The sequence below is a fragment of the Mastomys coucha genome, unplaced genomic scaffold, assembly GCF_008632895.1.
Source record: "Mastomys coucha isolate ucsf_1 unplaced genomic scaffold, UCSF_Mcou_1 pScaffold8, whole genome shotgun sequence".
In the NCBI taxonomy this organism is placed as follows: domain Eukaryota; kingdom Metazoa; phylum Chordata; class Mammalia; order Rodentia; family Muridae; genus Mastomys; species Mastomys coucha.
The window spans coordinates 7,528,438-7,539,698 of record NW_022196914.1 but is presented as its reverse complement, the minus strand read 5'-3'; the positions used below and the strand labels follow the sequence as shown (position 1 = coordinate 7,539,698).

Sequence of the window (11,261 nt, the reverse complement as noted above, 5' to 3'; positions counted from 1 at the left end):
AAAACAAAAAACTTCATAGCACCATTTATGGTTATTTAAGAATAGTGAAATATTCAGCAATAAAACTACCATCTATAACTGAATCTGTATTCTGAAAATGTCGAAGTGCTGATATAAGAACTTAAAGATGTAAATAAGTGAACTGATACTATGTTTATGGACTCAAAGTTTCAATCTAGTGAGCAATTCATCTTTCAAACTGATTTGCAGCTTTATTGCAATTCTGTTAAATGCTTGGCTGTACCTTTTCTAGACATATTTAAGCTCATAAAATATACATGAAATACACACCCCTTAGATTGGTAAAAACAATTCTCAGAAAAGAAACATAAACCCTGATGATTAGATGTATTCAATTCTAAGATTTACTTATATAGGTTCAAAACCATGACAGTGTGAAGTAGGGGTACGGATAGATGCACAGGTCAATAGTAGATCCACCCAAACTGTTTTTGTTTTGGTTGTGTTTATTTGTTTGGCAAAAGTAAAAATACAGTTCATTGAAGCAAAGATAACCTTTTTAATTGATAGTGTTGGATAGCAGGAAAACAACTTGATTAAAATGGGAAAGAAGAAGCCATGAATAAGAAGCCAGGTTGATAGAAGACACCCAATAACCAAAGAGCATGTTGAAAATACTCAAGGTTGAATTTTTTCACTTATAATATCAGAGCTAGGCAATTGAGGTAAGAGAAAAATCTTGAATTGAGGCAAACCTATGCTACATAGGGGGCGAGTTCTAGACCAGTTTGATTCGTATAGTGAGATAGGGGACAAAGGAGAAAGGGGATACTAATTAAAACTATAAAGCCCTATCACCATGCACCTGCTAGGCAGTAATTGACGAAAAGACAAATGATACCAAACACTAGCAAGAATGAACAGTAGAAGCTTTGTAGAAATGTAAAACTATAGTCTTGATTAAAAAGCAAAATGTAAGTTTCTCAACAATTAAAAAAGAGAACTGCCATTTGGCCTACCAATCTGTCTAGTGGATAAATATTCATATAAGTTCTGTATGCTGAAGAGATATCTGTCCCCAAGCTCACTGCTGCATTTTTCCTAACACCCAAGATGTAGAATAAGCTTAATTTGCATGGAAACAAGAAATCTGCACAATGAAATAGTTTGCAGACTGACAAATGACTGAGATTCTGTTATTTGTAAAAGCATGGATGAACGTGGAAGACATCATGTTAAGTAAAATAAGCCAGGCAGAGAAAGACAAATATCACATGACCTCACTTACATGAGGACTCTGAAAACATAGAACTTAGAATTGAACAACAAAGTCTGTGGGTAAGAGCATGTGAATACATTGGTGAAAGGCTACACATTTCAGTTTGGGTAGAAAGAGTAAGTTCTAGAACTGTATTACATGACATGGTCACCATGGTCAATAACAGTATATTATATATGTGAGACTCACCAGAGGAATAGATTCTAAGTGTCCTTATTGTAGGTAAAATTGTAAAGTGATGCACATTTTAATTCACCCTGTTTATTCACTCCATATGCTTATATATTCTTAAAGATTATGTTGTGCACGATGCAGATATACAATGGTTGTCAGCTTGAAGTTTAATAAATAACATTAGACACATGTGTGCACAGGGTGGAGAGAGAGATAGAAATAGAGATAGAGATAGAGATAGATAGATAGATAGATAGATAGATAGAGAGAGAGAGACAGAGACAGACAGACAGACAGACAGACAGACAGACAGACAGATTGACAGGGATAGGGGAAAAAGCCATAGTCAAAAGCCAAGAAGACAGTACACCAAATTTGAGAGAAAATTTTCAGGTGATATTTTTCTCTGAGTTCCAATGAGAACTCAATTTAAAAAAAAACCCTTAATATGGGAGTTCAATGGCTAAAAGCCCACATTTCTCTTCAAGAAAATTCAAGGTTGGTTCCCAGCTCCCAGGTCAGAGAGTTCACAACGTCTGTAACTCTTCAGGAATTTGATGCTGATTTCAGGCCTCTGTGGTATCTGCCCTCCTATGTACATACTCACACACAGACACAAACTCATAAACATAGTTAAAAATGAAACAAAATAATCCACCCCCATTATAGCATATTAGGGATCATAGACTATGTCTCCATACTTCATCCAACATGCTTTTGTAAATTAACATGTTAAGAGTACAGTGACTCGCCTACAATTAAGAAGGATGTTCACTGTAGCAACTAGAATTAGTACCAATAATTTTTAAATGGCAAAGCCATAGATAGATCTGAAGGTACCTCATTTCCCAACACTCACAGTAGAAATAACGTTCCAATGACATTACTCTGAATATTTTTGCATAATTCGACTGATTATAATAATGATTATATGTACAGTATTGCTTTGTGTGCTTTAGTCTTTCATGAATCTTCCATTATTTTATAATCCCAGTGAAAACTCTATTTTCTCTGTAACCCCTTACTTTGTTTTAGTGGGCAGATAAATACTCAAACCCTGCCGCTGATTAAACAAACTGGAAAGTTACCAAAGTCTCTTCAGATCGACAAGAGTGTCTAGCATGGCTCTGAACACCTGTGCTTCCTGTGAACCACAGCTCTCATTAAACCATGACACTATCTTCTAAAGACAGAACTAAAAGTCTCACCAGTTCCAGGCCATATTCTCCTGGAAGCTGTCATTTGAGCTGGAGTGACACCTGGCAATTGGAAAAAAAGTCACACTCTATCACCTAAAGGCAAGAGAGGTGATTCAAAGAGAAGTCTTCAGACATCTTTAAGTTTGCAGAAGGCCTTTGTAAGAGTTCACAATTTATCAATACTGGGCTGTTGTTCTGGTCTCAAATATCTTTCCATACTAGCTTTTGTTGCCCTGTGTTCAAGATGTTAGGAAGTGAAGGCCCCATGGCAGACTCTCAGTCCAGGGACCATGAGATGAATGGAACATGTTTGGGGATTTAGTGATCTGTGTCATGATGTTTGAAAGTGGTCCTGGCTTCTATTTATATTTAGGGTCCTTGATGACCATGATTATTTCAGAGTTACAGAGTTCTAACAAAGTAACTGTAAGCTTTGTACTCCTTGCCCTGTGGATCAATCTTTATTAATCAGACTTGTAGCTTTCCCATTGCTTACCCAAGGGAGTTCAAGGACAAATAGTTTAATTCAGTAGCAATCCAAGTTCTTTCTTTCTTTGCTTTAAGAGACAGAAACTAGGGCCAACTCAAAACAAAATCTAGTGAGGCTAAACCAATGGTGGAATGTAGGCTCTAATAGGTATAAAGTAAACCAATAAACAGATTTTAATATTAGTTTGATAATAGAAAAGCAATTATCTGAAGGTAATTGCTATAATTAGCTAGTATTATGTGTTTTGAACAAGTAAAAGTGAATAGGTCTGTGTTCAGATAACGACAACACTTTACAGGCCTTCCCAAATTACTATGGTCATTTCTAAAATTCTCCACCAAAAATAATAATCTTTCTTCTTCCAGACTCTCTTTATTGTTCAGTTTGACCTAAGGTCACATTATGTAGCCTAGGCTAGCAGTGACCCAAGATCCTCTTGCTTAGCCTCTGGAGTGCTAGGGTTACAGTTGTGTTCCACCACACTTGGCTTCATTGAGCCATAATGCCTTTCTTTTTATTAGCTGTAGTGACCATATGATCTAGTTTCAAAAATCTTCTGACAATATTTAGTATTGCTGATGGATAGCCCTTACCTAGCCAAACTTAACCAGTGACACTTTCCATACTCATCCCTGTACCATTGGATAAATCAAGTCTGGGCATCACAATGGATGTGTAATTATGTTAGATATGCTTATGATAAATAACTTAACCTGAGGAAAAGTTACACACACGTGTGCATGTGTGTGTGAATGTGTATGTATGTATATATATATTTAATAAGTTTTAATGGAACTATCCCAACTAGAAACCACATGCTAGCAAAAGGAGAAAAAGGGAAAGAAAGAAAGAAAGAAAGAAAGAAAGAAGGAAAAAAGGAAGGGAGGGAGGAAGGAAGGAAGGGAAGAAGGGAGGAAGGAAACAGTACCAGGAATAGGTTATTTTCTTTGTAAATTCTTTGCTAATGAGTCCCTATAAACTACCAACATTACAGGGCATTACCAGCACTTTCAGTTACCCCTGCAGAACTTGACTATAAAATCCTACATCTGAAGACACCACATAACTTGAATCATAGAACAGGGAGAGGCCAAGCTGATTCTGATCTGGAAGCTTCATTCCTATTGGTAATCTTTCAGAGTTTTGGAAGGTGCTATGCATGCTACTGGTGGAGAAAAGCCATCATCAATGTCACCCAGGGAGGAACCCTGTGAGCTACAACCAACCTGAAAATTATGTCCATGGATACAGTAGTGACGTAAATATAATTAGAGTAATCAAACACTTTCTGGTTGGATCTAAGGCTTTCCCATAAAATGTAACTCATACTTGGCATTGTTAGTAGGGCCAAGAGCCAGTGGCTAGATAGACCATAGGCCCTAGGGGAAAACTTAAAACCATTAGTTTGCTAAATGGACATAGTATTAAAGTGACTCCTGATGACTTATATTGTATTCATAGATTGTACATTTCTCAGCTTTCATCAGAGATGCCTCTACTTGTAGTAGATGCAAATTAATATGTAGAGCTTCCTCTGGTCAATGTGCAAAGAATAAGAGTCTATGGAGTACTGATCCTAAAAGGGATATATATATATCATACCTCTTACCCCAAAGCTCAGGGATTTTCACTGAAGAGGGAGTGGAAAGATTGTTAAGAGCAAGAAGGGGCAGATACAGCAGGACAGTCGATCATAAGAACCGTCAGCAGGTGCAGCAGCATCTGCACTATCTGCAAGGGGCAGCCGGAGAGGGAAACCCCTAGCAGAAAAACTGCCAGGATGGGGTAAGTTAGTTTTCTTTAATAGTGTGGCCCTCATAAGTTGAGCACTATTCAGGGGTATCTGAGCCCCACACACTGGACTTGATGGGTCTTTTTAGAAAGAGGAAGAAAAATCCAAAGTTGGCTGGGTAGGTATGGGAAGGTGGGAAGGATAGATCTGGGAGGAGTTGTGCAAATACCTGTGATCAAAGTCTATGGTGTTAAATTCTCAAATAATTAATAAAAAATACTAATTAAAGAGAAATCTAGAGTAAAAATTTCACAACTACTTATTGTAGCATTATTTACATTTAGGAAATGTACAGAAACAGCTTGATGGGTATAAACAAACAAAAAAAAACTAAACAAACCAAAAAAAATGAAAAACAAAACCAAATAAAAAACAAAGAAAACATCCAAAGGTAAAATACCTTTCTTTTTCAACTTCAAATATGCTGCAAAAATTCACTCCAAAGAACCATTCATAAATCTAAAATGTGACTTTATGAAACTTGGAGAACAAGGATAGGCATGGTAACATATGCCTTTAATATTGACCCTCACCAGACAAAAACAGGGTATCTCTGTGAGTTTGAGGTCAGCCATGTCTACACAGTAAGATCTCAACACAACACAGAACAAAAAGGAGAAAATCTTCAAAGCCTGCAGGGAGCTTTTCCTTTATGTCTATAACCTGGAAGCTTACATTCCACCAACAGTGAGTTGCTTGCCATTAGCACTCTCCCAATGCATACTGTGCAAGTTTATAAATTTCCTTTCTTTAAAAAGTTTTCTCTTCCTGAGATGCTTTTCTCTAGCCTCTGGCCCTTCTTGAACCTGTCCAGTCTCCAACTATCCTTTGATACTTAGTCAGGGAATTTCTAGAAGGCCTTCTGTTCTTCCTCTGCTAATGAGGAGGAGGTTCCTGCAGATACGTCTCAGTCATACCGGGTTCGAATCACCTGCTATGTCAGGTTAAACTTAGCAGATTCTGTGCCTTTTTTCCTTCTGAGCATGTCTAGGATTAAGGACTCATTCCTTTCATTTCTCAGCCATCTCATATATCCTAATACACATCAGGTTTATTGGAAAAAAATCAGGAACGTATGTCATCTATTAAGTAATGTAAAAAAGGTAGAGCCCGAACTAAAGGGAGACTGGTTGGTGATGCGGTCTGTGGTAAGGCAGGCAAGAAGCATGCTCTGCTGGGTAGGAGGATGGAAGGAGCAGACATTTGAGAACAAAGCAGAAAACATATAACAGTCCCCTCTCTGGGACTAGGAATTACTGGGAGCTAATTCTGCATGGACACTTCATGCTCTGCCCATCATCTGAGCAAGGACACCAGAAGCTCTGTGCTTCTCAAGGAGGTTACACAGAAACTGTTGGGGATTTCATTGGGAGACTTTGCATGATTATATGTGTACATATGTATGCATGACCACATGTGTATGTGTGCATGTATGTGTCAGGGTGTGTGCACATATGTGTGTGGTGACCTAAGGTTCTTCTTGGGTCACTCCCCACCTTATTCACGCTCTCAGGATCTCTCAGGTAATTTTTCCATGGACTCTGTGTCTCTAGTGACAAGGACTTTAAGATACCATCCTGCTTTTCTACACGTGTCGGAGGTCTCCTAGACCCTTCCATTGAGCACATTTTTTTCTAGTCTTTTTAGTCTCTTAATCTCTGAGTCTTACATTAGGTTCCATCCTAGAAACACCTGGATATTTAATTTCTTGAATGCACTTTGCTATAGGATTCTATGGAAAGGTTACTAGTTATACATTTAAGACCATGTGGTTATGAGCCAGGCATTTGTCCTCAAGATTAACATCATGAGTTCAGTTCCTGGAATCCACATGGCCAGTTGAAAGAACTTACTCATATGAGTTGTCCTCCAGCTGTCACATCTACACAATAAACAAATGAAAAAAAAAACTTGTAAAAATACCATATGGCACCTAAGCATTTATAAGATATTGTAATATTAAAGTAGTTTAGAATAAACATTGAGGTATTCATGTTAAACATTTCCATAAAATAACTTGGTTATTATGTGAACATATTAAATTAAAGCAAACATTCATTCACAATCTTGTTCTCTATTTCCTTTGTAAACAAAAATGCATTTTGTTTTTGCTCATTTCTTTGCACCTCATCTTCTCAAGCTGGCCCCATTCACTTCCTGCCTTTCTCTTCGGATACCTTTGAGCACATGAACCCTAACCCTGGGGTTAGGGGGAGATAACCTGGAAGGTCACAAAAATGGTTCCAAGTTGGAGACAGAAAATGATTTTGCAAGAGCACAACTTTTGTTACCAATTCTTCTCTTTCTTTGTGAGCTATCCTCTAAGGGGTGGAGGTGGGAGAAACAATCTTGTATTACTCTCCTTGGGAATTCCTAGTCACAGCTTTGGGGTGCTGCACTCTGACCACGCTGTGCTAAGGATGCTGAGGTGGCTGAGAAAAAGATGATGGACAAAGAGAAGACAGAGGACAAAAATTTGAACACTTCATATGCCTAAGAAATCAATCATGTTACTATCAGGAGGAAACTATTGATTTAAAGAAATGGGTCTAAAGTTATTTGCCAATACGTTTGACATTTATCATGAAAAAAAGTATATAGGTTATTGTAACTCCACCCACCCACCAACTCAAATGTCTAAAAGTCAGTAGGCTATTAACGCCACAGTGAACTCAACATGAAATCATTCAGTAGATCAAGAGAAAAATTCTCCAGGAAAGTAGTCATGTGCTTCTCTTCTTATTGGTTCTCTTCCTTTCTCAGTTACAAGTCTTGATTGTGGACAGTTTCTGGTGCCCATTCTAGAAACTTGGCAGGAATTTGACATTGGGCCAGGACAAGGAAGTAAGCTCAGGCAGGAATCCAATTTGGGGCTAGAACAAAGAAGTGGGCTTCAGGCAAGGATTTGACTTTGGGCTGGGATAGGAAAGTAGGCTCAGATATCTTGGTCATCCTGATAAGCCCCTAGAAACAGTGATCACAGTACTTTGTTTATTGCCCTGCTTGTTTCTTAACCCAGAACTGACCTTATTATCTGCATGTAATTAAAATGGAATAAAAGCAGGCTGGAAAAAAACCAAATACATCTCAGTCTCAGAACTGGCTGGTGTCATGCTACAGTGTAGTCTATTGTCTCTTTTCTTTTTAATCCTCGCTCCCTCCGTGGAGAACTCCTTGACTGGGTGAGCTGGCTTGGTCACTTGATACCTGCAGGGTTAAGTCCTGGTTTTGATAGTGAACAGGCATCCACTTGACTTTATTCAACTTACATCTATTTCAACTATGTCATTGTTCAGTGCCCTCTCTACCATGATGCATCTTTCCTTTCTAGAGCAGGAGAAATAGGCATATCCCCCACCACTGAGTCTCTAACATCTTATAATCATAACATTCTCAATTTTGGCTTTCTTGTTTTCTTTCAAGAACTTTGAAGTCTTTATAAAATATAAATAGTAATAAAATACTTCTATGAGGAAGAGGACACAGTAAAATTGTGAGAACAAGAAGTGGTAGATGACTCCAAAGACACAATATTTTCCAGGCACAACAGTATTGGTACACAAATGAACTCAAAGAGATTATGAACAGTATGCAGAAAACCTGCACAGGTTAAAATAGGGAGTAGACGTAAAGTTTCATACCTAACCAGGAAGCTACTTACAACTTACTACTAATACACTGGGAAATGGAGAGTTAGTTTTCTTTAATAGAGTGTCATTGGGTATATCAACCATATCTCAGAGTAAGCCCCATGCCTAGGAATAGTTGGCCAATACAATACAAAACACACCTCATGTTTTGTTGTGTGTGTGCTTTTTGTCCTGTTTTGTTTTGGTATATTTTTGTATTCTTGGTTTTCTTTCCTTTTAGTATGTTTTTTTCTGTTTTTTTTTTTGCTTTTTGTTGTTTATCTTGAGGTTTGTTTTTGAGAGAGATAGAGAGAGAGGATCTGCAAGGAGTTAAAGGAAGGGAATGAATATGATCAAAATGTGTTATATAACAATACTTAAACTAACAACAACAAAAGCTTTCATGAAGACACTTGGCAATGTGGAAGGTATGCCATGTTGTCTGAAACAAACCATTTTTGTTCACTTACAAAATCAGGATTAGAAAGAGGAGAAGAAACTGTAATTTTGACCAATGTAAAGATGTAATGGCCAATAAGATGCTTCTGTGCAATTTCATTGGCAGCAGGAAGCCATCACTCAGGTGTTCCAATGGAACTCTTTTCTGCCTGCATCCTGAATCTTTTATCCTTGAAGGCACATTTTAAAAGTCCTGTCTGTGGTTGTGCTGGCAATATAGAGGGTGAAATTTTCCCTTCTCACACCTAAACAAATCTTCCTTTTATTGATGTGAAAACCCTTGGCCACTAGACATATCTGTATACAAGCATGTCCACACATTCAACTTCTATGAAGGAGTGCAAATTGGCACTACAGAATATCAAACTATAATTTTCAAAAGGTTAATAGTAAAATTCTTTTTTGTTTGTTTGTTGAGATAAGATCTCACTTCTAGCATAAGCTCTGAACCCACAGCAATCCCTCTTCCTCAGCTTCACAAGTGTTAGTATTCACAGCATGACCTATCTTGTCTGGTTAAAACATAATTCCTTTACAAATACATGGTTAGCATATGTGAAAGATTTATTTTACTGGCTGGTGAAGAGACAAGCAAGATGTTAGATCTTGTGCAAAGACAGATACAAGAAAGCAAATTAATGCAGCTACAGTCAGTGAGATGCATACTAGATTAAAATTGTTAAATTAGGTACAAAGTTGGTTAATGTTGTACCAGACTGGAAAAGCATGTGCTTAAGGTTACTTTCTTTATTGGACATGAATTTACTTTATCTCTTCTGGACAGAAAGTATTGTGTAGCATCCTATCAGCTTTCTACAAACCAGTATCTAACTTTACCACCTCTGAGTCCCCATCAAGAGCACAGAATAACCAACATTCCATCCACAGAGGGTCACATAGACATGGGTAGACATTTTTGGTGACTTTCCACGTTTTGAATGAATATTGTTAACAACAGGATCACAGAAAAAGAAATATTTTATCAAGTGGAGTCCCATGATGCTCAAAACATGCCCCAAGTAATGAAGTAAAATGTGGCCAGGAGGGAAGAAAGAGAAAAAAAAATTCAAGGCTTCAAAGATAGTTTAAAAATAGCCTACTAACTGATGCTGATGACGGATGCTATTAAGAAAATAATAGAACTTGTCTGACATTTGGTGTCTGGTTTCTTGTTGAAGCAGATGTGACTAGGGTCCTTCAGCCATGATTAAGTTGTACAATTTGAAAGGCATTTCATCTGCTTGCTTGTTTCCTTCATTCATTAAATTTCACTTTGTTCATGTTCCATGCACCATATTAGGTACTGAAGGAGTCATAGAATCAAGAAATATCATTTCTGTACTCACTCTGTCCACATGTTATAATAGTGGAGATACACAAAGGAATGAATAAATGTGAAGAATCATAGTGAGTTAGAAAAATGTTACCATTCTGTGAAGGAGAAAGAGGGAAAGGAGCTAGTTTGGAGTAGGATGGACATTAGGAATTCTTGAGTCAAAACTTAGGCAAAGGTTCAAATGTTTAAAGGCTGTCAGCATGTGCAGAGCCAATGTAGGAATGTTTGGGATCCATAAATATAGAGACCATAATGCTGAAAAATGCCCACTGTATTCTAGGACTCATTCAGACTCCAGAGGGTAAGGGCTGGAAACAAAGGAGTGTGTGGCACAATGAAGAGTTGTAAAAACTGAAGAGACAGGTGGCCCAAAATTGTGAAGAGTTCTGTAGATCGAAAGCCTCTGAATATACACTTTTTATAAATGGAGTCTCATCTAGGTTCTTGGAGCTACTATTTTAAAACCATGCAATATAGTTGTATATAAAATGATCTTCCCAGAGAATACATTATGAAAAAAGTTGGAAGTAGAAAAACCATTTAAGAATTCACCGTAGGCAGCCAGTCCCACAACTCACAGAGAAAGCCACACTCCCAGGTGATTTAACAAGCCCAGGATCCCAGGATCCCAGAATCACAGGATCACAGAGTCAGCTTGATTCTGGGGAGTTCTGAAACAACCAGGATCACAGGAAGGACAGGCTCCAGTCAGAATTAGCAAGGGCAAGTAGCACTAGAGTTAACCAGATGGCAGGGGGCAAGTGTAAGAAAATAAACCAAGGTCACTTGCCATCATCAGAACCCAATTCTCCCACCATAGCAAGTCCTGGACACACCATTACCCCGGAAACGTAAGATTCAGATCTAAAATCATTTATCATGATGATGATACAGGACCTTAAGAAAGACATAAATAGCAACCTCAAAGAAATACAGGAGAAC

General features: G+C 37.8%; 1 protein-coding gene across 1 annotated transcript in view; it reads right to left on the bottom strand.

Annotated features, from left to right (window-relative positions):
* Nucleotides 1-11,261, bottom strand: part of Adamts12 (ADAM metallopeptidase with thrombospondin type 1 motif 12) — a 288,229-nt gene that overhangs the window by 115,002 nt on the left and 161,966 nt on the right. The gene's annotated exons all lie outside the window — the stretch shown is intronic.